A 21,945-nucleotide genomic window follows, 5' to 3' on the forward strand; every position below is an offset into this window, starting at 1 on the left:
GGGGGAGCAGATATCTCACGGGGAGGGGAGCCGGCCGGCACGGTGGGGCACTGCAGGGAGAGCGTGCCGCCTGTGTGATTGGCGGCAGGAAGCAGAGCGGCTGGGCCGGCTGTGGGGTGGCGGTGCGGCAGGCTTGTGGGGCTGAGTGAAGCAGGTGGGGCGGGGGAGGGGAACGCCAATTTCCCTTGACGCACAGAGCGGATTTAAAAATACACTCCCGCCAAACGCGCTTCATGTGCAACGGCGGGCAGGCCGCAGCCCCGTGATGACAGCAGCCCAGCCAGGCTGCACAGCCGGGCCAGGCCTGGACGGACCACGGCAGCCGGGCACTAGAGACTCCCAGCCAGCCGGCTCCAAGGCCGGACAGAACGGGAGGAAGGGTGGCCTTGTGCTGGAGCCCCTAGGCTGGGATCAGGAGAACTGGGTTTAGTTCCTGCCTGGGCCACACAGGCCCGGTGCCCCTAGGCAAATGGCTTGTGCTCTCCCAGGTCCCCTTCTGTGGAATGGGAATAATGACACCTCATAGGGAGGTGGAGGCCAAATCCAGGAGCTGCGAGGAGCACAGGGAAGGGTTTCATGTTAACAGACACTGATCCAGGTGGAAACTGCAGTGAAGGCCCTGGGGGAGCCAGAAGATAGAAGGGACCTCGAGAGGGCCAGGCCCCTGCACTCATGGCAGGACTTAAGGCTGGTCTACACTACGCAGTTAGGTCGAGGTCAGGCAACTGATGTCAGCCTGATTATGTCAGTGTCTACACTACAGCCTTCCTCCCGCCGATGGAAGTGCCCTACTACACCAACATCATAACTCCACCTCCACGAGAGGCATCGGGCGTATGCTGGTGTCGTTAGGGCAACGCAGTGTCCGTGTAGACACTGCATCCCTCCCACTTGCTGTTGGCTGGCTTGTCAATTTCACAGCACGTCGACTTACATTTCCAGTGTAGACATACCCTAAGTATGGTCTAGACCACCCCTGACAGGTGTTTGTCTAACCTGCTCTTAAAAATCCCCAGTGATGGAGATTCCACAACCTCCCTAGGCAGTTTATTCCAGTGTTTAACCACCCTGACAGTCAGGAAGTTTTTCCTAATGTCCAACCTAAACCTCCCTTGCTGCAGTTTAGGCCCATTGCTTCTTGTCCTATCCTCAGAGGTTAAGGAGAACAATTCTTCTCCTTGTAACAACCTTCCATGTATTTTGTGGGGACCCTCACAAAGTGACCAAGGACCAGTAGGAGGGTGAAGAGACCCCAGGGGAGTGGGTATTGGCGGTCCCTCTTCCCACTTTGCTCTGCTGGGACCCACTCAGGAGATCTGCCGCGCTGCGTGGTGCTAACGCAGCACTGCCATCAGCTCCCAGTGAAGTCACTGGGACTTTTCCACTGACTCTGAGAGGTGAAATGAGGCCCTCTTTGAACAGACGTGATCAGATGGTTAATCAGGAGCTGACCCGGGTTCGGTGGTAGAATCATAGACTATCAGGGTCGGAAGGGACCTCAGGAGGTCATCTAGTCCAACCCCCTGCTCAAAGCAGGACCAATCACCAGACAGATTTTTGCCCCAGATCCCTAAGTGGCCCCCTCAAGGATTGAACTCACAAGCCTGAATTTAGCAGGCCAATGCTCAAACCACTGAGCTATCCCTCCCCACAAAGAAAGTCCCAGATCTGGAAAGGCACCGCGGGTGTCGAGTGTTGCATAGTGTGCCATCTGCTGCCTTTCATCAATGTCCAGCTGATTTGCATGACACTGATTTGCATAACACTAGCTATTTGCATAGTGGGAAATCATCCTCCTATGCATGCCACCTTGCAAAGTTCCAGCTCCATTAACGGACTTTCCAAATGGCCCTTCGCTTGGGCTGTCCCACAGCCCCTACAGGCATCCGGCTGGCAAGTCTCGTTTCCCAGAGTGCAGTGTCAACCCAGTAGCAACCTGATCAGTGTCTATCACACCTGGACTGTGCTTCCTCCCTGCAGGGCGCCAGCTTGTCCTGGCTGCATTCCTGAGGCCCTCGGAGTAGCAGCCTTGTGCACCACAGCTCAGTGTCCTGACTGGACTTCCTCTGTCCTGGGATACAATCCCCCCCGGCCGTCCCCTTTTGGTGTGGGTCAGCTGCAGCCAGCAAAGCCTCCATGGCACACGGGTGTGGGGGGAGCCGCCAGCCCGTAACCCACCCGGAGAGGGCGGGACAGGATTAGAGGGAGTTCACATCCCTAATTTGACCTGATCATTGGGAGAACTCCAAGGTCTGCCCCACCAGATCAGCCCTAGCGAGCTTCCAGGAAGAAAAGCACCATTCCCTTGCTAAGGAAAAATAAGTCTTGAGGTCGGACCCACAGAGCACAGCCAGCGAAGGACGCCAGAGGTCACTTACCAATCCTGAGCTAACCTGAGCACCCCGAATGCTATGAAAGCCACAGAGAGCTGCAGCTGGCCAGTGAGCGTTCAGCACCCGTGCATCAGGCCCCTTGCTAGCGACCTAACTTGCCGCACCAGGTGTGAAAGATTTGGCCTTGCCCCCTGCCTCAGTTTCCCCAAATGGGGATTACGATACTCACCCACATTGGCTTCCGAGGCTGTAATGAGGGAATGCTCGCACAGTGCTCTGAACAGGCAAACCACTAAGCGTCGGAACAAAGTCATGGCCAGCCGGGACATCCTATGCGGCACAGTACGGCTGCTTCACGGGGACAGGGGAGTTGGTCTTTGGGATCTATACAGCCCCCAGCTCTGTAATATCCCAGCGTCTCCTAAATGTTTGAAAACAGACATAAAACTACCCATCTCTCCTCCTTCCCAGTCTGCAGGTGACATAGCGAGGCGGGGGAAGGGGGTAAAGGACAGACAGACGTGAGACACAAGGGCCTACTGTGGGAAAGCTAAATTAGAGAGAGGAGTTTCAGAGCCTCCTGGTCCAAACCCACAGGTCCCTTTCACCCGAGCAAAAGGAGAGTCTGGTAGCAGTGGAGGGGCCAGGCCACAGCTGTGCAGCCCTGTTTCCAGCCAGCAGAGGGCAGTGGCATCCACTCACTAGCCAGTTCATGACAGTATCGTTCCCCGTTTTACAAGTGGGGAAACCGAGGCCCGGAGGTGGGGAAGTGACTTGCCCAAGGTCACCCCGTGAGTCTGTGACAGAGCTGGGAACTGAACCCAGGAGGAGGCGTTGCCGTGCTTAGATCATAGTCCCACCCTGCTGCTCCCATTAAATCAATGGTACCCGGGAGTCTGTCCCTGGGGCGAGAGCGGGGAGGGCCAAGAGCAGCTCGTGCAGCTGTGTACAGAGCGCCGGGTCCCGGGCCGCCTCTTGTCCTCGCTCTCCTCTCCCCGGAGGTCTTGTGAGGTCACCGGAACCAGGTGACCTGGTGGCTTGGGTTCTGCTCCGCCTAGCCCCTCCCAGCCAGGGGAACTGCTGGAGATGCAGGGCCGGTGGGGGGGAGCAGCTGGCAGGCAGGGAGCAGCTGGCCCTCCCACAAATGGAATCAAAGACCAGCCATGTGAATCCCTGTCACAGCCCAGCTCCCAGCCAAACGCTCGCTTCCTCTGCAGGTGACGTTCGGGGGCACGGTGCCCCCTCTCCCGCCCCACAGAACGTGGGTGGAGCTGGGGGCACTCACATGGGGGTGGGGATTATTATAGCCCCGGAACAGATGGTTCATCTGACCTGCCCAAAGTCACAGAACGAGTTGGTGGCCGTGGCAGGACTAGGCCCCAGGTGCCCTGCTCTGGCCACTAGACAACGCTGCCTCTCAATCTGAGCCAGACAGGCGAGAAGGCCCGATGGCTGCAACAAAACCTTTCCGGAAGGAGCTGGCAGGCCAGAAGTAGGTAATACGGAGCCTGGGGTTACCGCTGGAGCGGGCGAAGGGGGGATAAGGCAGGTGTGTGCCATCTTGGTGCCCCCCCCAATGAATTCAATAAGCAGAGCAAAACACCCCTTTGTCTTGGTAGCTTGTAAATTTAAAGGTCATTGAGTCCAGCCCCCTGCTTTCACTAGCAGGACCAAGGACTGATTTTGCCCCAGATCCCTAAGTGGCCCCCACAAGGATTGAACTCACAACCCTGGGTTTAGTAGGCCAATGCTCAAACCACTGAGCTATCCCTCCCCCCAGAGGGATAATCCTTCAGAAAGCAACCGGGAGTCACTGCTGTACACTGCAGCACTGGAGGGGTTAATCCAAGGGGTATTGAAGGAGAGCAGGAAACTGCTCCCGTGAGGCTGAGGGATAGGAATGGGACCAGATCTGGAATTTAATGGCACAAGATATATCCCCCGCTGCAGGAATCAGAGCTGAATGGACCAGGCCCCAGAGGATGTTGAAATGCTGAGGGTGAAGAACTTGCCACCATCCCCTCCAAACTCCTGGCCAGGCCTGGGAAGTGAAGAGACTTTTCCCAGAGCATCCATTGCAGGTGTTCCCCAGATCCGAGGGCACGCTGAGCAGGACTTCAGGGGACCAGGTGCAGCACAGGTGTGAACTACAAGGGCTTGTCTACACCCAGCAGTTGCACCGGTTTAAACCTGTGATGGTTTAAAGTTGGTTCTATGGCTTGAGTTGGTGCCTACAACCCCACCACAGGCTGAGCTGCCGTAAGCCAGGTTGGAACTGATTTCAGCATGTCCACATACAAAGCTGCACAGAGCTGAGCTAAGCCGCTGTAGAATCACGCCTCTAACTCCACCGGTGCTGCTTGGTGTGCAAAGCACCAGAAAACTCTACCGCGGGGCACTGGGCCCCAATATTAGAAGCTGCCAGTAAGATCCCAGGCACCTACATCTTCCCTCCCCAGCTGCAACACGAGGCAGTTTGTGCTGTAACCAGCAGTTTGGTATAATTTCTGCTCTGCCCCCTCCTGCTTCCAGAAAGCCCAGCAGGCCACTTGCTGCACCGCAACCAATGGCAGCAGCCCCGCTGCTGCTGCACAGGACGAGGCACTGGGCCAGCATCAGAGACGCTCCCTCTGATCAGCAGGGCGGATGCAGGAGCCCTGCCAAGAGGCTGCTGAGGGAAGTGGGAGGAGGTGGTGCTGGGGAGGAAGGGCAGGGAAATGGGAGTGGATAATCTGATCTGGGCGGGAGAGGGGCCTGCCAAGCTTTGAAACTCTGGAAATGTGCAAACCGCAGTCACCCCGCCTTGCCTCAGTTTCCCCACCTAGATAATGGTGATGGCGCCTAGCTCACAGAGCTAGCTCATTTGCTCTGCGCTCCTTGGACAGAAGGGGCTTGAGGAACACTGTTCTTCCGGGAGCGGTGCCCATCACCATGGTATCTGAGTGGTACTGAGTACTATTGCTGGGTACGCGGGCAGAGACATTCACCGGTGGACCCCCCCACGCCCCCTGTGACGGGAGGAAGGTCCATGTTGCTGTCACCGTTTTACAGAGGGGGAGTGGAGGCCCGGAAGAGATTAAGGACCTGCTCCAAAGCCCAATGGGCTACACAGACTCCCACTGACTTCACCGGGCGCAGGATCCGGCCATATGAGAGGGGGCTTGTGCCGGGACTGAAGCCAGGAGTCCCGATTCTGCCCCCACCTGGAGGCGGCGTGAGCCTGTTAGCGTGCGGGTTAGAGAACGCACCAGAGAGGTTTTCTAACCCGGGGGCTGTCTGGCCCTGGCACAGGGGCAGGCCAGCTGAACTGTCTTCCCCTCGCCTTCGCTGAGTCGCTCTGATGGGAATGCACCATTGGAGGGAGGATAAACCAGCTCTGGGGGACACCCGCGTGGGAAAACATGAGGCTGTCCGTACGGGCAGCCAGAGCACGGTGCTCCGGCAGATCACCCAGCAGAGCTTTCTGCTGTTGGGGGGGGGGGGGGGGGGCAGCCGCTCTGCGCTGCCAGGACACGGGGGGGGGAGGGCTCTTATGAGACTACCCCACTCTGAATTCGCCAGCCCCTCTCCCTGCGCAGCTCTGCACAACTCTGCTCTGCTGGGGCGAGCCATTCCCTGGGAACGGGAGAGGACAGCAGCATCTGTTCGCGGGCATTATCACACCCAGCGCAGAGAGGCAGCCGCATTTTCTAGGGGGGTTGGGAAAGGCTGGGACAGCTTTGCAGAGTTGGCCTCAGGGTGGTGTCAACATACACACAATATAGTCTAACCCCCACATAGAGATCCATGTGCTTACCCCACGCCCATCACCGTGGTGTCTGGGCTCCTGCCCTGCGAAGTGCTAGGCCCTGATCCTGCCCAGGCGACTTGATTGCAAGAGCAGGGCCTAAGACTTTGTGATCCCAAAGGGCTTCACAGACATCGATTAAAGTCTCAGGCTCACTATCTCCATCCGGCAGAGGGGGAAACTGAGGCATCGGGACAAAGTGGGTTGCCCAAGATTACACAGCTAGTCACTGGCAGGGCTGAGGCTGTAGCCCAAGGTTCCTGACTACCCGCCAGGCTGGCGGCTGTTCCCTGGAAGGCTCCTTCCTGCCCGAGAGCTGGCTATTGTCGTCCATTTCCTAACAACCACTCCGCCGTCATGCAAACGCTTTCTAGGCAGAAACGATTCTGCTTCTGTGGCCCGTATTTCCTAGGGCGGCTCTTCCTATTTGCATTCAAATCTTGGTTTCTGATCTGCTCAAGTATCGATTCCCCGTCCAAAGGCAGATGCCTTTGTTGGCTGCTATCGACAGACCAAAGCTAACGCAGGGAGCCAGAGACCGAGCCGGCAGCTCTAAGTCTCATGTGGCTTCTTGAAGGCTGTGCAGGCTGGCTGTGACAACAGCCCTGCCCATCCCTAGACGTTCTCCCAGCACCGCCTCTGGGCCTGGCGGTTCCGGGCCCCGGTACCTCTGGGCCTGGCGGTTCCGGGCCCCGGCACCTCTGGGCCTGGCGGTTCCGGGCCCCGGCACCTCTGGGCTTGTTGCATCCGTTATGAATGTAAAAACACAACCGTTCTGGGATGGCCCCCAGCCAGGCCCCCTCTCTCTGCCTCCCCTGACTCTACCGCAGGAAGAGGAGAGCAGGAAGATGCACCGGCCCTGAATGAGGATCCGTCACAAGGAGGGGTCTGTTCTCCCTGCCTGACACTGGAAAGAGCAGCTGGGCAGATTTCATCTCCCAAGACCCTGCCTCTGCCTTTCAGCACGTTAACCCTCAATCCTGGCAAAGAAACAAGGGCACTTGGACGTTCTAGGAACTAGACCCGAACTTCCCCAGAGCCCCGCTGGTTTCTGTAGGTATAATCCATCAGATCATAGACGGTGGGCTTGGAAAAGTCCTACTAAGCCAGTGAAAGCTCATCACCCAGCTATGTTCTCTGGGCTTCGGGCAAACCCAGCTCCGAATGCCTCTAGCGTCAAGGTTTCCATCCCATCCCCTGGACGCTATTCCGCAGCTGAACAGATCTCAGTACCAGGCAGATCTCAGTTCAACCTCAATTTTCCTCTGTTCAGTTCAGCCTCAGCCCATTCCCTCGGGGCCCCCTCCACACCTGCATTCCCTGCTCTGGACTGAGCCCACAAGGTGTCCTGAGTGATTGCCATGGGGCCTGTCGGCACGGAGCCTCCCTCACTAGGAGGGATTGAACAGCTGCCAAGCCAGATCAGACTCATCGTCCCATCGGGCTGGTGTCCTGTCACTGGCAGGGGCTGGGACCACACCCAGACTCAGTGGACCCTCTTGCAATAACATGCCTGGTGGGGAAGCTTCTTCCTGACCCCGGCGGCTGATGCTTTACTTCTGCCCTGATGCAGAGCAGTGCCAGCTCGCTGAGGGTGGGCTCCATCTCAGGGCCAGGAGGTGATTGGAGCCCACTCGAGTTGGGACCCTCAAGAATTCACTCATCTTTTCAACCTGAGGGCCGCTATATTCTCCCTTCCACCCACTTCCCTCTCTTCTAGGTAGCATGACCCCACCTTGCACCCCAGAGCCAAGGCCAGTGGTGACTGGCTAATCAGCCATTGGATCATCCCTCTGCAGCCAGGGTACGCATGCATCCCCACGTGAGCATCGCCAGCCTGCTGGGAAGGGGAGAAACTCAAGGCCACTCTGAAATCGAGAGCACGCTGTATAGCAGCGCAGAGAATGGTCCGGTGCTAAGGACACCAGCCTGGGATGTGGGAGACCTGCCATTGACTCTGCATGTGCCCTTGGGTGAGTCACTTAGCCTTGCTGTGCCTCAGTTCCCCTTCTGTACCACAGGGCTAACGGCCCTGCCCCGCCTCAGGGGTGGATTGAAGATAAATACATCACAGATTGCGAGATTCTCCTCTGCTACCGTGCTGGGGCCAGCTAAGTCCCTTCTGCATGGCTCATGGGAAGTTACCATACTTCTGGTGATGCCTCACATCCACACACCACGCTCGTAATGCGCTCACGATGCATCAGGGCTGGGAGGGTGAGAGAGCTGAGAAACCAACTGGCCCAGGGACTCCAATCCCCTTGGCCTGTGCAGAAGCAGCCCCCCAAAACAGAAGATTGGTGTCTCTGTGAGCTGGGTGGGTGGGTCTCAGTCTGTCCAAGGCACTGGTAAGACCGTATCAGGAATGCTGCACTCAGCGCTGGTCACCCGTGTGGAAGAAAGAAGAATTCGGGCTGGAACAGGTGCAGAGAAGGGCTGCTTGGACGGGCAGGACAACGGAGGGCCTGGCTTAGGAGGAGACAGAGAGCTTGGCTGGTTTAGCCTGGTGAAAGGCAGGCTGAGCGGGGATCGGATTGCTCTGTAAATACACCCCAGGGTGAACCCCAGGGAAGGAGACGAGCTATTGAAGCTAAAGGACAATGTTGGCACAAGAACAAACGGGGAGAGAGTGGCCAGGAAAAGTGGAGGCTGGGAAGGAGAAGGTTTCTAACCTTGCAACAGCCTCCCAGTAGAGCAGAGAGGGACAAGCAACCTAAGGGGCTTTAGGGTGGAGCGTGACAAGTTTGTGAAGGAGACGATATACCGGGGCTGCCTGGGATAGCCGGGAGCTGGGGACAATGCCCCAGAGAGCCCTTCCAGTCCAACGTTATCATTGTTTGGGTGCCCAACTTGAGCCTGGCTCTTGGCGGTGCCGAGCACCCACTGCGCCCGTTGGCTTCATCGGCGCCCAGAAACTGAGGGGCTAAAATCAGTGGCCATGTTTGGAAGCCTCTGCCTCAGAAGACATGAACCCCAGAGTGGCCAGAGAAGGGTGGATGTGGGGCATTACCCCCCAGGAGACTGCAGGGCAGCGTGGGGGAGCTTTGCCTGGCTGATCCTGTTACCCAGGGCAGGCCTGGCTCGTCCTGGAGAGCGACCAGGCCCCGTCCCACAGAAGCATCACAGCCCCCCTCCTCCACCCTGCGCCAGCCCAGCCTGCCTGGGAGCGAGGCTGCTCGGCGGCTGGCCCAAGGGTGAGGGGATGGGGGGCTGGAGCCTGCTGGGGAGGGATTCGGGGGGATCTGCCGCGCCGCCTTTGGAAGGATCCTTCCTGCTACAGCCCGTCGAAAGGACGGAGGGCTCCAGCCCCGGCCACATGCGGGGCGGGGGGAGTACGAGTGCCCCAGGCCCTGACGCACACGACATCTGCAGGCCTGAACTAGCGACAGGAAGTAAACAAACCTCGCCCCAGGAACCCAGCCCGCCCCTCCCCACGCGCCCGCTGGCGACTGAGATACCAGCGCTGCCCTGCTTCTGCGTGTGCCCCACACACACTGCCCCACGCCCCCACCGCACATACTGCCCCACACGCACAGCCCTACTGTCCACCCCCACACAGTCCCACCATCCCCATACTGCCCTTCTGTATGCCCCCACCCCACACACCCTGCCCTCCTGTACACCCCCACACACTGTCCCAAACACCCCCACATTGCCCTCCTGCACACCCCCCCACACACTGCCCCACACACCGCCACACATCCCCCATGCAATCCTGCTGCCCAAGCAGGGTGGCATGGCCAGTCCGCGGACTTCTCTGGGCTCTCACGTAGCCCATCGTTAGGGCTGGGTGGGGGTGTATAGGAGGGCTGTGTGGGGTGGGGGCTGTGTACAGAAGGAGGGCAGTGTACACCCCCATACACACACTGCCCACACCCCACACACACTGTCCAAACCCACAATCCCCACACACTGCCTTCCTATACACCCCCCACTGCCCCACACGACACCCAACCCACACTCACACCCACACCCCACACACTGCCCTCCTCCTGTACATAGCCCACACACACCTCACAGCCTTCACCACACCCAGCTCCCACCCTCACACCGCCCTCCTGTACACCCACCCCCCACTGCCCCACACCACACCCAGCCCACACTCACACCCACACCCCACACACTGCCCTCCTCCTGTACACAGCCCACACACACCCCACGGCCTTCACCACACACAGCCCCCACCCTCACACCGCCCTCCTGTACACCCACCCCCCAGTGCCCCACACCACACCCAGCCCACACTCACACCCACACCCTGCCCTCCTCCTGTACACAGCCCACCCCAGCCCACCCCACAGCCTTCACCATACACAGCCCCCACCCCACACTGCCCTCCTGTACACAGTCCCCACTCCCACACCCAGCCCCCTCCTTCTACACCCCTCTCACATACAGCCCCATCCCCACCACACACACAGTCCTCCCTTCTCACACACACCCGCACAGCCCCCATGCCCCGCCAGCACCACACCCACACACACTGCCCTCCCCAGAGTCCGGCCACAGATGCCCAATAGACATGCTGCTCCCACCTCTCAGGGCCCCCCTCCCCTACCATCACCACCCAGGCCCCCTCGCACTGCCTTGCCTCCTCTGTTGCCCCTACCCGTGTCACCCCAGCCCTGATGGGTCCATCCCCGGCCCTAGCGACGGGCTACAAGCCCAGAGGAGTCGTCAGGCTGCCCACGCGGCCTTGCTGGGGCAGCAGGATTGGGTGGGGCTGGGGGGGGGGGGGGAGTAAAACATCCCACTGCACCTCCCTCTGCCCAGCAACGATCCTCATCTGAGGCTGCTTCAGCACGAGAAAGCTGGGCCAGGACACCCCGGCCGGCTGGCGGGTGATTCATAACGACCCCCCCCCCCCCCCCGGAAGGGAAAACAACTCATCTCGCACTCCGCAGAAAAGGGAAGCAAAACCCTCTCTCTGCTTTTCAGACGCAAAATCCACCCCCAGCCCCTGCCGAGAACTCCGCCCGGGCGGGGGTTTTCCACCCAGAGGAGGGAAAATGGGCCAGCTGCTGAATGCTGGGCCACACCAACGGAGCCTGGCCCCCTCCTGAATGGGGCCTGCCACCGTGTTTCCCGCCCCCCCCAGCCTGAGTCCTTCCACTAACCCCTGCAGAGAAGCCCCCTGCCCCCGAGTCCCTGGGCTGAGGCCTGGGACTCTCCGCCCCGCGGATGGTTAGTGCACAGCACTGCGGCTTGGGCCCACGCCTCACGTTCCCCCAGGACTCCGCCAGCATCCCCCCAGCCCTGGGAACTGGGTGAAAACACATCCCTGTAGCTCCCAGGTACTAGACTGCTTTGCTTATCAGCCCTAGCAAGAGCCCAGCTCCCAGTGGCCTGGCATGGGGGGAGGTGGGGGGCTGGCTTGAAAAGCTTCCAGCCTTTTGCAAAGGACTGCGTCCATGTAAGAGCTGCCTTTGGACACCTGTCAGCCCACGAAGGGCTCTCCCCTTGGGCTGCAGTAACATGAAATATTTGTCCTGCTGTGGGCACCTAGCTGTCCCCACCATGGTCGGGGCCCCGTTGTGTTAGGTGTTGAACACACTGTATTTATGGGCCCATTGGAGCAGGAAATAAACTGGTCTCTGCGCCGCCTCCCCCATTCCAATCCTTTTCTGAAGAGGAAAACGGACGCACGCACGCACGCACGCACGCACACACACACACACACCAAAAGGGGGAGGGATAGCTCAGTGGTTTGAGCATTGGCCTGCTAAACCCAGGGTTGTGAGTTCAATCCTTGAGGGGGCCATTTAGGGAACCGGGGTAAGAATCTGTCTGGGGATTGGTCCCCCTTTGAGCAGGGAGTTGGACTAGATGAGGTCCCTTCCAACCCTGATATTCTACGATTCTATGAAAAGTACCTGTAATCACTGGAAGCCGCCTGTATCCCCATGGGAGGGGAAGAAAAGGTGTCTGACAGCTAGGATGCCTGGGTTCTACTATAGGTTCTGGGAGGGGGTATGGGCTAGTGGCCGGAGCAGAGGACAGGGAGCCAGGACTTCTAGGCTGTCTTCCACCCTAGAAGAAACATAGGACTTGCCATATGGGATCAGTCCAGTGCTTCATCTAGTAAAGAACAGCTACACCCACTTCTAATGGAAATAGTGCCTCCTTCAGAGCAGCATGTCTGCAAAACCCCTTAAAAAATGCAACAGCACTCCCCATCCTCAAGGAGCCAGAACTCAATCCTGTGGACCTGACCATCCCCTCTCCAACCGCTCAGTCATGGGCACGACCATGGAGAAAGTAGGAACCATCACGCTCCACCAACAGGTGACATCAGTCAGCATCCCGGATGCCTCCAGAGTGATCTAGGGGCACTAAAAGGTGACCTCCTTGTGGCCATGGACACAGATAAGATCTTCATGATCCTACCACTGGGCCTTTCCAGCCTGTGACAAGGGAACTCCAAGGTACTGCTAGCTCGCCCAGCTTCCCAGCGGCTCCAGTCCTCCCGCTCCAGCTGTGCTAGAGAGCTGAAGTGCTGCTGGTCAGAAAGGAGACCGGCTGCCCAAGAGATGCTGCCTCCACCTTCCATTGAAGGTATGCAGACCCGATTCATCAAAAGGGCGAGAAAGCTCAGAGCCCTGTTTGACTCCTCAAAATGCCCTCTTTCTGCCTCAGACCCATGCTCAAGCACTGGCTCCCGGTCAGCTTCCAAGGCCAGTTTAAGGACTTGGCCCTAATTTAAAGCAATTAATGGCTCAAGTCCCTGCTACATCAAAGACTGAATTTTGATCTGTGACCCACCACCACGGCTGCGCTCCTCTGGACAATGCAGATCACAAAGCGCATGACCGCTGGGGTCAAACATTCTCAGTCCAGGGGATCTTGCCTGTAGAACAATTGTCCAGAGGAGCTCAGGAGAACCCAGAGACTGACTGTCTTCAGGAGACGCTGCCAAACCTCCTTCCTCTTTGGAAAAGCCTCTCCATCATTTGAATAACAGTCACCAGGTTGAAGCCCCTAAGCCCTGCTAAGCGGAACTGAACCCCGAAAAAGAGAGAGACATGATAGAGACTCCACCAAGTCCACTAGGGATTTTGCTATTGCTACTGATTTGAAATTGAGGGTGAAAAAGGACTCGCGCCCAGCAGAGTGATTTGCTTTTCTCCTGTGTTTCCTGCTTCTGATCCATTCAAAGAACGCCTTGTGATTTGTTTTGATGTCTTTGGCTGGGTTCTCCCTGAATGCCACCTTAGCCCTCCCAACCCCCATCAAACACGCCACCTGCTCCAGCCCGCATGCAGACAACAGAAAGAAGCTCCGTTTTCGGAAGGATGCTGCTGTGGCTTGGAGGACATAGGCTCTTCTTGACTAATTTCTTCATTTATTTTTATCAGCTGCTACCTTTCGTTACCTTTCCTCCCCAGCTACCATGCCTGCCCTAGACATACCAGTCTTCCCAGCAATCTAAAGCTAGCTTCCAGGACCTCTCTCGTACATCTCCTTATGTCACTGGTAACATAGGCTCCTTCCTGCACATGCCAGAAGCCTCTCGAAAGGTCTCCTGAGATCTGCTACACGTGGACCCAAGAGCCATGTCACTGAATTGATCTTCTGGTCTCCACATCCCCAGTTATTGCTCATGACCAAATCCATCACCTTTACAGCCTGTGTGTCTCACAGCTACCCACCCTGTCACTTTCTTCCTGTCTGCTTTGATAAAGTCCTCCAAGCACCTTTAGCTGCAACTCAGTGGCGACTGGATGCCTCTCTAAAAGATCTGGCCTAGTTCCCCTCCCCCCGTTATCGGGCACAAAGCAGGAATGGGTGAGTTTCTCTGGCCTGTGATATGCAGGAAGTCAGACTAGCTGATCAGAATGGTCCCTTCTGGCCTTAAAAATCTACAGATCTGTGAACTAACATCCTATTTGTCATCGGCTTTATCTTTCAGTCTACTATCACGTTTTGTATAATGCCCATCACTGTAGTATCTAACTAGCAAGAGTGAAATCTTTTTTGTTTAAAAAAAAAAAGAATCAAAGGGTTAACCAAAAAAAGTAGCGGAAGGCAAACGGTTCAGCTTTAGAAAAAGGCGAGACAAGCTTCTGTAAGGCTAGAATTCAGTATAAAAAAAGACAGAAAGTGACACAGCCAGCGTTCAAAACTAAACAAAGGGGAGAGTGAAACCGAAAAGGCCAAGAATAGCTAAAAAAGGAAGGTCAGGCTTAGAAATAAGTTAATAGCAAGAAGGCTGAGCTTAAATATCATGAAAAAGGGACAAAGTCAAGGGTTTAAAACCGATGAAATTCTAGTGTTAATTGTGCACAAAATAGGAAAATGTATATGTATAGCGAGAGAAATAAAAGCAATTTGAAATAGTTTAAGACTAATAAGGGCCAATCCTGCAAATAGTTATCCGCACGCTTCACGTTAGTGAAATGTGTAGTTCCATGGGACTTCCATGTTTCAAGTTAAGCTCTTAAGTGTTGACAGCACTGGGGCAGGGTCCAGAGCGGTAGCCGTGTTAGTCTGTATCAGGAAAAACAACGAGGAATCCTTGTGGCACCTTAAAGACGAACAAATTTATTTGGGCATAAGCTTTCGTGGGCTAAAACCCACTTCATCAGATGCTTGGAGTGGAACATACAGTAGTGAAGTGGGTTCTAGCCCATGAAAGCTTATGCCCAAATAAATTTGTTAGTCTCTAAGGTGCCACAAGGACACCTCATTGGTTTTGGGGCAGGGTCTGTGTCTTCACATGAGGGGGCCCCCATCCTGACCGGGGCTGCTAGACATTACAGCAATGTAAAGACTCTTAACCAGTAATGCCAGAGGGATAATAGCTCCCTTCCTCACCTGGGGGGCCGGGAGGTTTCACTCATTTGTGTTTGTAAACTCCTTGGGATGCAAGGTGGGACGGTCATTCCATACACCAGAGGAGCCTCTGCTTCTCATTCTCAGAGCTACTCATGAGTGTGCATGGCTTTGAACACAGAAAGCAGCTCCGAAGTGTGAAGTACCAGTATGATAATCAACGCAGTTCATACATTGGAACGCTTCTAATTATGACACACCGGCCCCTGGCTGCCCGAGGAAGGGAAGGGAGGGGGCCCTCCCGTGCCCTCCAAAGAGATGAAATAATTGTAACCATACAGTAACAAGGAGAACCCAGGGGAAACCTCATTCCATAGTATTGCACAGACACTTGGACAGTGAGCGACTTCCTTAACAACCAAACAGTCACTGCAACAAACCCCCCCACTTAGAGGAGAGATTGCATTGGGGTTAGAGCACATGCTCACATTCGGTGGGAACGGTCTGGTCTCACATTTTCCTTGAGCTGCCTCCACCTTCTTTCAGCTCTGTTCCATTCGCTCCTCCTAAAGCTCTAGCACCGTCGGAGACAGGCTACTGGGCAAGGTGAACCACCGCCTCTCATCTCTTCCCTCCTGCCTGACTCCAGCTCTCCTCCGATTCACCTCCACTCTCACCCATCCCGCTTGATCCCTGCTGGATTCGAACCAGTGACCTAGCTGTCAAAAGCCAATTACTCACCCAAGTCCTTGGGAATCGGTCTATTTCTTCTGCAGCATCAACAACTTAAAATGCATTGTGCAAAAATACAATTGACAAGCCTTAGTGTGTCTGGAAAAATATGCAACAGGCCTTAAATACATTGCGGTGCAATGGCGTGTGCATATGAGCAGGCACATCATTGCCCTCTGCTGGACAGAATCAGAACTTCTAAACTGTGTGTCACGTGCCCTATACAGCAAATGGCTAATGGAGAACCTCCTTTAGCTAAAAAGGCAGGGATCTGTGCTTTGGAAGCCGGAGAATCTCACGTCTATCGATGCTGGTGCCACAAAGTTCCAAGCAGCCATGCTGCATAGAACGGTGCCAACCATGAAATTGGGGTGGCCCTGGCTTTGTTACACTATTGAAGGCTGTTTCTCATTCTAAGGGAGGTCTGCATTCTCCAGGCAGGGCCGTCTCCCCCACACCATCCTGATGAGCTCAGCTTTCCAGCGCCCTCCTCCATGAGTTCAGGTCTAATCGCCACCACTGGTAGCCAATGACACTGGTGATGTCAGCCCAGGAAATCTGACCCTATGGATACATCCGCTCAGGCATAATCTGGGAACTGCCCCTGCTCAAATTGCTAGCAGCCCCGTCCATTCTCGCTCAGGCCTGAGTCACTGCAGTCTGATGCCCACTTGTATCCCTAAGAAAATGGGAGGCTGCAAACGTTCATTCTTAGCCTTTTAGTAACACACAAAATGATGTGAGCTAATGAAAAGGCAGCAGAGCCCACAGAGGGCATCTCAGCCCAGTTCACATGGTCTCAGCTTGCCTGGGATTGTGAGGGCAAAGACACTAGTGGTAGGGCAGGGATAGACACAGAGTCATTGGCTCCAGGGCCAGAAGGGACCCATGTGTATAGCCCAGGCCAGGGAACTTCCCCACAGTAATCCCTAGAGCAGAACTCTGAGAAAATGAAGACTAAAATCCACTCCCAGCCCTGGGAGGGGATCTTCTCTTCCCCTCCCTCACGCTGAACAAAACCCAGGCTGGGATCCAACCCAATGCACCCCCTCCCCGAGACAATGAGACACCCAGGAGGAGCCCACAGCTTTCCGATTCAACAAAACAGCACAAACGCTGATGACTTTCTGACTGTAACATGCTGCCTGCTCGAGGAGAAGGGCCCAGCCCAGCTGAGCTTGGCACGGAACGGCTCAGATGGAGAACCCCGGGGCCAGGCTCGGTTTAGCCTGGCACAGAACGAGCCAGCCCATCTCCCTGCAGCACAGCACAGACTGACCTAACAACAAGGGACACAAGGGAAACTCCTACTTGTTCTGGGCCAAAGCCAAGCCTAGCTCAGAGGAGGGCTGGGAAGCAGGAGCAGAGGGCCGGGGAGGGAGGCGAGTGCCAGGCTTGTGGGGGAGGGCACAGGGCAGGCTGTGTTCTCAGGACAGACCTTCTCTCCCAGACAAAACAGAGCCAGCCAGTCTGCCCCGGCTGCATGCACCTGGCTCCCCTGGAGGAGGCAGTGGCACAGACGGGGGCACCCCAGAGCTGGCTGCCTCACCATTTTCCTCCTGGAGTTGCACCTTTTCAGAGTGCAGCCCAGCCTCACTCGGCTCGGCACGGCACGGCACAGCCCGGCTCTGCCCATCTCAGCCTCGTATGGCCCAGCCCGGCTCAGCCTCTCCCAGTACAGCCCAGCCCAGCCCGGCTCAGCCTTGCCTGACCCAGCCCATCTCAGCCCGGCTCTGCCCATCTCAGCCCGGCTCAGCCTCTCCCGGTACGGTACAGCCCAGCCCAGCCCAGCCTTGCCTGACCCAGCCCAGCTCAGCCCGGCTCTGCCCGGCTCAGCCTCGCCCAGCCCATCTCAGCCCTGCCCAGCCTCCTTCACAGACAGACCCAGCAGCAGCTGTTGTCAGTTGCAGGCGCCTTTGGTGAAAACTCTTCCTCCTCCCCCCACCCCGTCACTCCAGCCCCACAGCCCGACCCCTGCTTCGCCCCCAGGCTCTCTCCTGCTCCCGCTTTGCTGCCTGCAGGCTGGTCCCGGGAAGCGTCCTGGCCAGACACGCATCACACCCCACCCAGCGGCACCCAGCCCGCTCCGAGGGGACCCGCCCTCCAGAGGACAGCGAGCAGCTGCACCCACCCTGCGAGATCCCCGCCCCAGAGGGGCACTGCACAGCTGCACCCACCCCGAGGGACCCCCCAGAGGCGCACTGCACAGCTCCCCACCCCGATCCGAGGGACCCCCCCCCCTCCAGAGGCGCCCGGAACAGCTGCCCCCACACCCCGGGGGACCCTCCAGAGGCGCCCGGCACAGCTGGGGGGCGGCGGCCGCCGGGCTAAGGGGGCGCGCCCCGACCCCTCTCCCAGAAGGCCGGGGAGGCAGGACTCACCGTGGCTCATATCTCGGGGCGGCGGGGGGTGCGCGCTGAGCCGGGTGTTTCTCGGCTGGGGGCGGCCGCCGCTGCTGCTCGCTGCTGCTGCTCGCTCCCGGTGCAGAAGGAAGTGACTGAGGCCAGAGGAAGTCTGCAGAGCAAGGCACCAGAGAGCGTGAACAAGGAAGTTTCTGCTCCCCGGCTCTTACTTCCCTTCCTCTCTACCCCGGAGCTCTCTCTGCTGAGGCCAACTTTGCTCCAGTCCTCTCCCCTGTGTGAGCGCACGGCCCTTCCCCCCCCCCAATTCCTCCTTCCCCAACCAGATCCCAGCCCTGCCCCACCGTCAGCCTTGCCTTGGCAGGTCGTGCCACACCCACAAAGAGGGACCCCCAAATTGGGGGGGGGGGGCTGCACCCTGGGTCTGCCACCTTCTGTTCAGCCGTCCAGGCTCTAGCCTGCCCCAGGGCTCCTCCAGCCTGGCAGCGGGACAGTGGGCAGATCACGCACAAGGGAAGTGCCCAGAACTGCAGTGATGGGAGGCGGAGAAGCGCCTAAGGGAACCGGAGAGGGTAGCCAGCCAGCCAGCCAGCCTCGGGTTTGCGGCCTGGTCCCAAGCAGCACGCACGCCTCCGGGCGGCATCACGTTATAACCCAATGCCCTGACACCCCCGGGGAGCCAACGGGGCCTCAGTAGGTGCCAATGCAGCCTGCTATCTGCCCTGTCCACTTCTGCAGAAGTTTCTCTGTGTGTCTGGCTAGTCTCTTATAATAATAATATATGGAGATATACCTATCTCCTAGAACTGGAAGGGACCCCAAAAGGTCAAAAAGTCCAGCCCCCTACCTTCACTAGCAGGACCAAGTACTGATTTTTGCCCCAGATTCCTAAGTGGCCCCCTCAAGGATTGAACTCACAACTCTGGGTTTAGCAGGCCAATGCTCAAACCACTGAACTCTTCCTTCCCCACACTGTTAACCAATGGGAAGCCCACTATCCCTTAGGGCACCAGTTTCCAACCTTTCTTCATTGGCAAGCCCCTGAAAAGTTTCGCAGGGCTGTGGGGAGCCCTTTGGAAATACCAGCCACAGCCCTAGACACTCCACGCCACTCCCAGGTGGGGCGGAGGAGGTCAGGACAGCCGGTGAGCAGTGTACAGTCAGAGGAGCCTGGCGACAGGCCGCAGGGCTCAGGGAAAGGTTATGAACCAAACGGTTTGGCGGGGGAGTATCCGGATGTTATTATATAAACGCTCGGCTCCCCTGTGACAGACGCACTCCTGCACCAGGCTCTCCTGTAGCCTGCAAACAGCTGTCGGCTCCGGGTCAAATTCATCCCTGGGGGAACTTCAGCAGCTCGGGCTTCTTTACCCAGAGCAGGCGCCCCCAGCGCAGGGAGGCTGCTGCCACCCAGAGGCCAGAAGGTGCCATGCCCCCATAAATGCTGAGTGAGGAAGGAAGACTCAAGAGGTGCAGGGGGGCTGTTGGTTGTGCTGGGGGGGGGGCGCTGATGGGACAGTCTCTGGGGGCGTGGGGCCATTTCTTGCTCCTGTTGAAGTGTTCACGGCAAAGTTCAGATTAGTTACCAGGCAAGTACTGGAGCCGGGAATGCGTTTGGGCTGCAGTATGCATGGGCCACTCCTTGCAAGAGTTTATGTCACGGAGTGGGGGGGGACACAAGGCCCTACACCCCAGGCTTCCTGCGATTCACCATGTCTCTCAGCCACCCAATAAAACAGAAGGTTTATTTAGACAACAGGAACACAGTCCAAGACATGTCTTGCAGCTACAGACAACAGATCCCCCCCAGTTAGGTCCATCTTGCGGGGGGGAAGGAAGTCCAGAGCCTCGTTGGGAGGCCAGAGCCCATCTGGGCTCCCCTCCATTGTCCCAGCCAGCTCCAAACTGAAACTCCCTCCAGCCGTCTCACTCTTCCTCCCCCCGGCTCCTCCCCCAGCCTTTGTCCAGTTTCCCGGCAGAGGTGTTACCTGGCCTCCAACCCCCCTCCTGGGTTCTCCTGTTACGTGCTCAGGTATCCTCCCTCAAGGAAAGTCTCCCACCCCCAATGCAGACAGTCCCAGCAAATCTCCCCTGCAACCTTCCCAGGTCAATACTCCCCACTCAGTATTCAAAGAACACATTAAGAACATTCCCACTTCGTCACAGTTTATAGCGACAGGACCATGAGACATAGGATGGGAAGGGACCTCCTGGCTCATCGAAGTCAGTCCCTGCTAATGCAGGCAGCCTTGGCATACCATCCATTATTCCCTAAACCCCAGAGTCTTAGGCATCGTGTCTTCAGTGAACCTCACCTTCCCCGTCGGCCCAGATGCTCTCTGCAGCGCAGTGCTTGGGTCAATGGGCCATACACTAGCCAAGGCTGCCAGGGACACTAAGAAGTCCTCCCTCCTGTCCCCAGCAGGACCCAGTGTGGTGGAGGAGCGGCTGCATGGATTCTGATACCTCCCCAGGGCTGACACACGTCACCCCTCCACGGGAGGTTTGGACAATGGATCTGGGTCGGCTCATACCAACAGGCATAGAAGCTTGCAGGCACCGTGCGTGTGGGGCTGAGGCCCTCTTTGTACAGTGGACCAGCCTGGACTCCTCTGTGTTCGGGGTCCCCCCACAGCCCTGCCTTGGCCCTGCATGGTCTGAACATCCCAAGAAGAGCAGACAGAGCCTTTCCTCGTATGTCAGCCATGGCTGCAGTGTCCTAGTTCAGGCTAAGGTGGAGATCCTGCTTCACACTCCCCCCACCCACATGCACGCCTGCCATTCTCAGATGCTTTTTATAGCCTTCTTGAGAACGCAAACGGGCTTAGCCCAGAGGCGTGCGTGCGTTTGTAAGTCTTTTCACTGATGGAACCAGCCTGGTGCTGCCTAGGGGGACGCTGTGGTGGCAGAGTGGCCTGGGACATGCCCTACATGCTCCAACCTGCCCTAGGGCCCCGCAGATCCCAACCTTGCAGCTGGGAGGGACCTTACCTAGATCATGCATAACTGAACAGGCAGGCAGCGGAGGGCCAGTGCTGGAGAGGGGTTCCAGCAGCTACGAGTCATGTGAGGAGCCCAGATACTCCAGTGAGGGGTGTCATTGGCGTACATTCTCAGCCACACACATGTGACGTTATGATTGTTCTGTATAACGGAAACAAGGTGGGGGAGGGGATACCTTCTATCGGACCAGCCTCTGGCGTGGAAGAGACAAGCTTCCAAGCCTACACCGCGCTCTTCTGCAGGTCCACAGGGCTACAACACCACTGCGTATTAGCTGTATAACATTAGCTGAAGGTACTGAGAACAGAAACTCATCTCACCCAAGGTATCGGATGGGTCCAGACGTGCCTGGCCACAGGGTCACGTATTTGCCTGTGAATTGGACTGGAAATCTTTTTACAGTGTGTAAACGACCCCTCACTGTCTGTCTGTGGGATACCAGAACAATGTCGGAAACGCCTCGCTGGACACAGGAGGGGTGTGCGTGTGAGCGAGTGTGTGAGACGTGGGGACACGCAACAGGCCAGCTGGCCCCTTAAGTGAAAAGAGGGGGACCAGATGTCCTGATTTTATAGGGAGAGTCCCAATTTTGGGGTCTTTCTCCCCTGCAAGGTGCCAATTGAAGGTGTTGGAGAACAAAGTGATCAGGTGACCTCCTGGCCTGGAAAAGAGACAAAGGCCAGAGAGGAGGGGCTGGAGAGTTTCAGTTTGGAGCTGGCTGGGGAAAGAGAGGGAGGCCCAGGCCTGGGGTCTGGCCTCCCTGACACCAAGATGGACCTGACTTAGGGGTCAGGTTTCTGTATCTACAAGCTCTGTTTTGGACTGTGTTCCTGTCACCTAATAAACCTTCTGTTTTACTGGCTGGCTGCGAGTCACATCTGACTGCGGAGTTGGGGTGCAGGGCCCTCTGGTTTCCCCGGGAGCCCCCCCTGCGCGGACTCACTGTGGGAAGCGCACG

General features: G+C 57.2%; 1 protein-coding gene across 1 annotated transcript in view; it reads right to left on the bottom strand.

The window, feature by feature from the left end:
- Positions 1-18,363, bottom strand: part of RHOG (ras homolog family member G) — a 31,155-nt gene extending 12,792 nt beyond the window's left edge. The window contains exon 1 of the mRNA XM_005292173.4: positions 18,006-18,363. The gene's annotated coding sequence lies outside the window, so the exon portion shown is untranslated. The remainder of the gene's footprint in view (positions 1-18,005) is intronic.
- Positions 18,364-21,945: the final 3,582 nt, after the last annotated feature.

This window comes from Chrysemys picta, chromosome 1, assembly GCF_011386835.1.
Source record: "Chrysemys picta bellii isolate R12L10 chromosome 1, ASM1138683v2, whole genome shotgun sequence".
In the NCBI taxonomy this organism is placed as follows: Eukaryota; Metazoa; Chordata; order Testudines; family Emydidae; genus Chrysemys; species Chrysemys picta.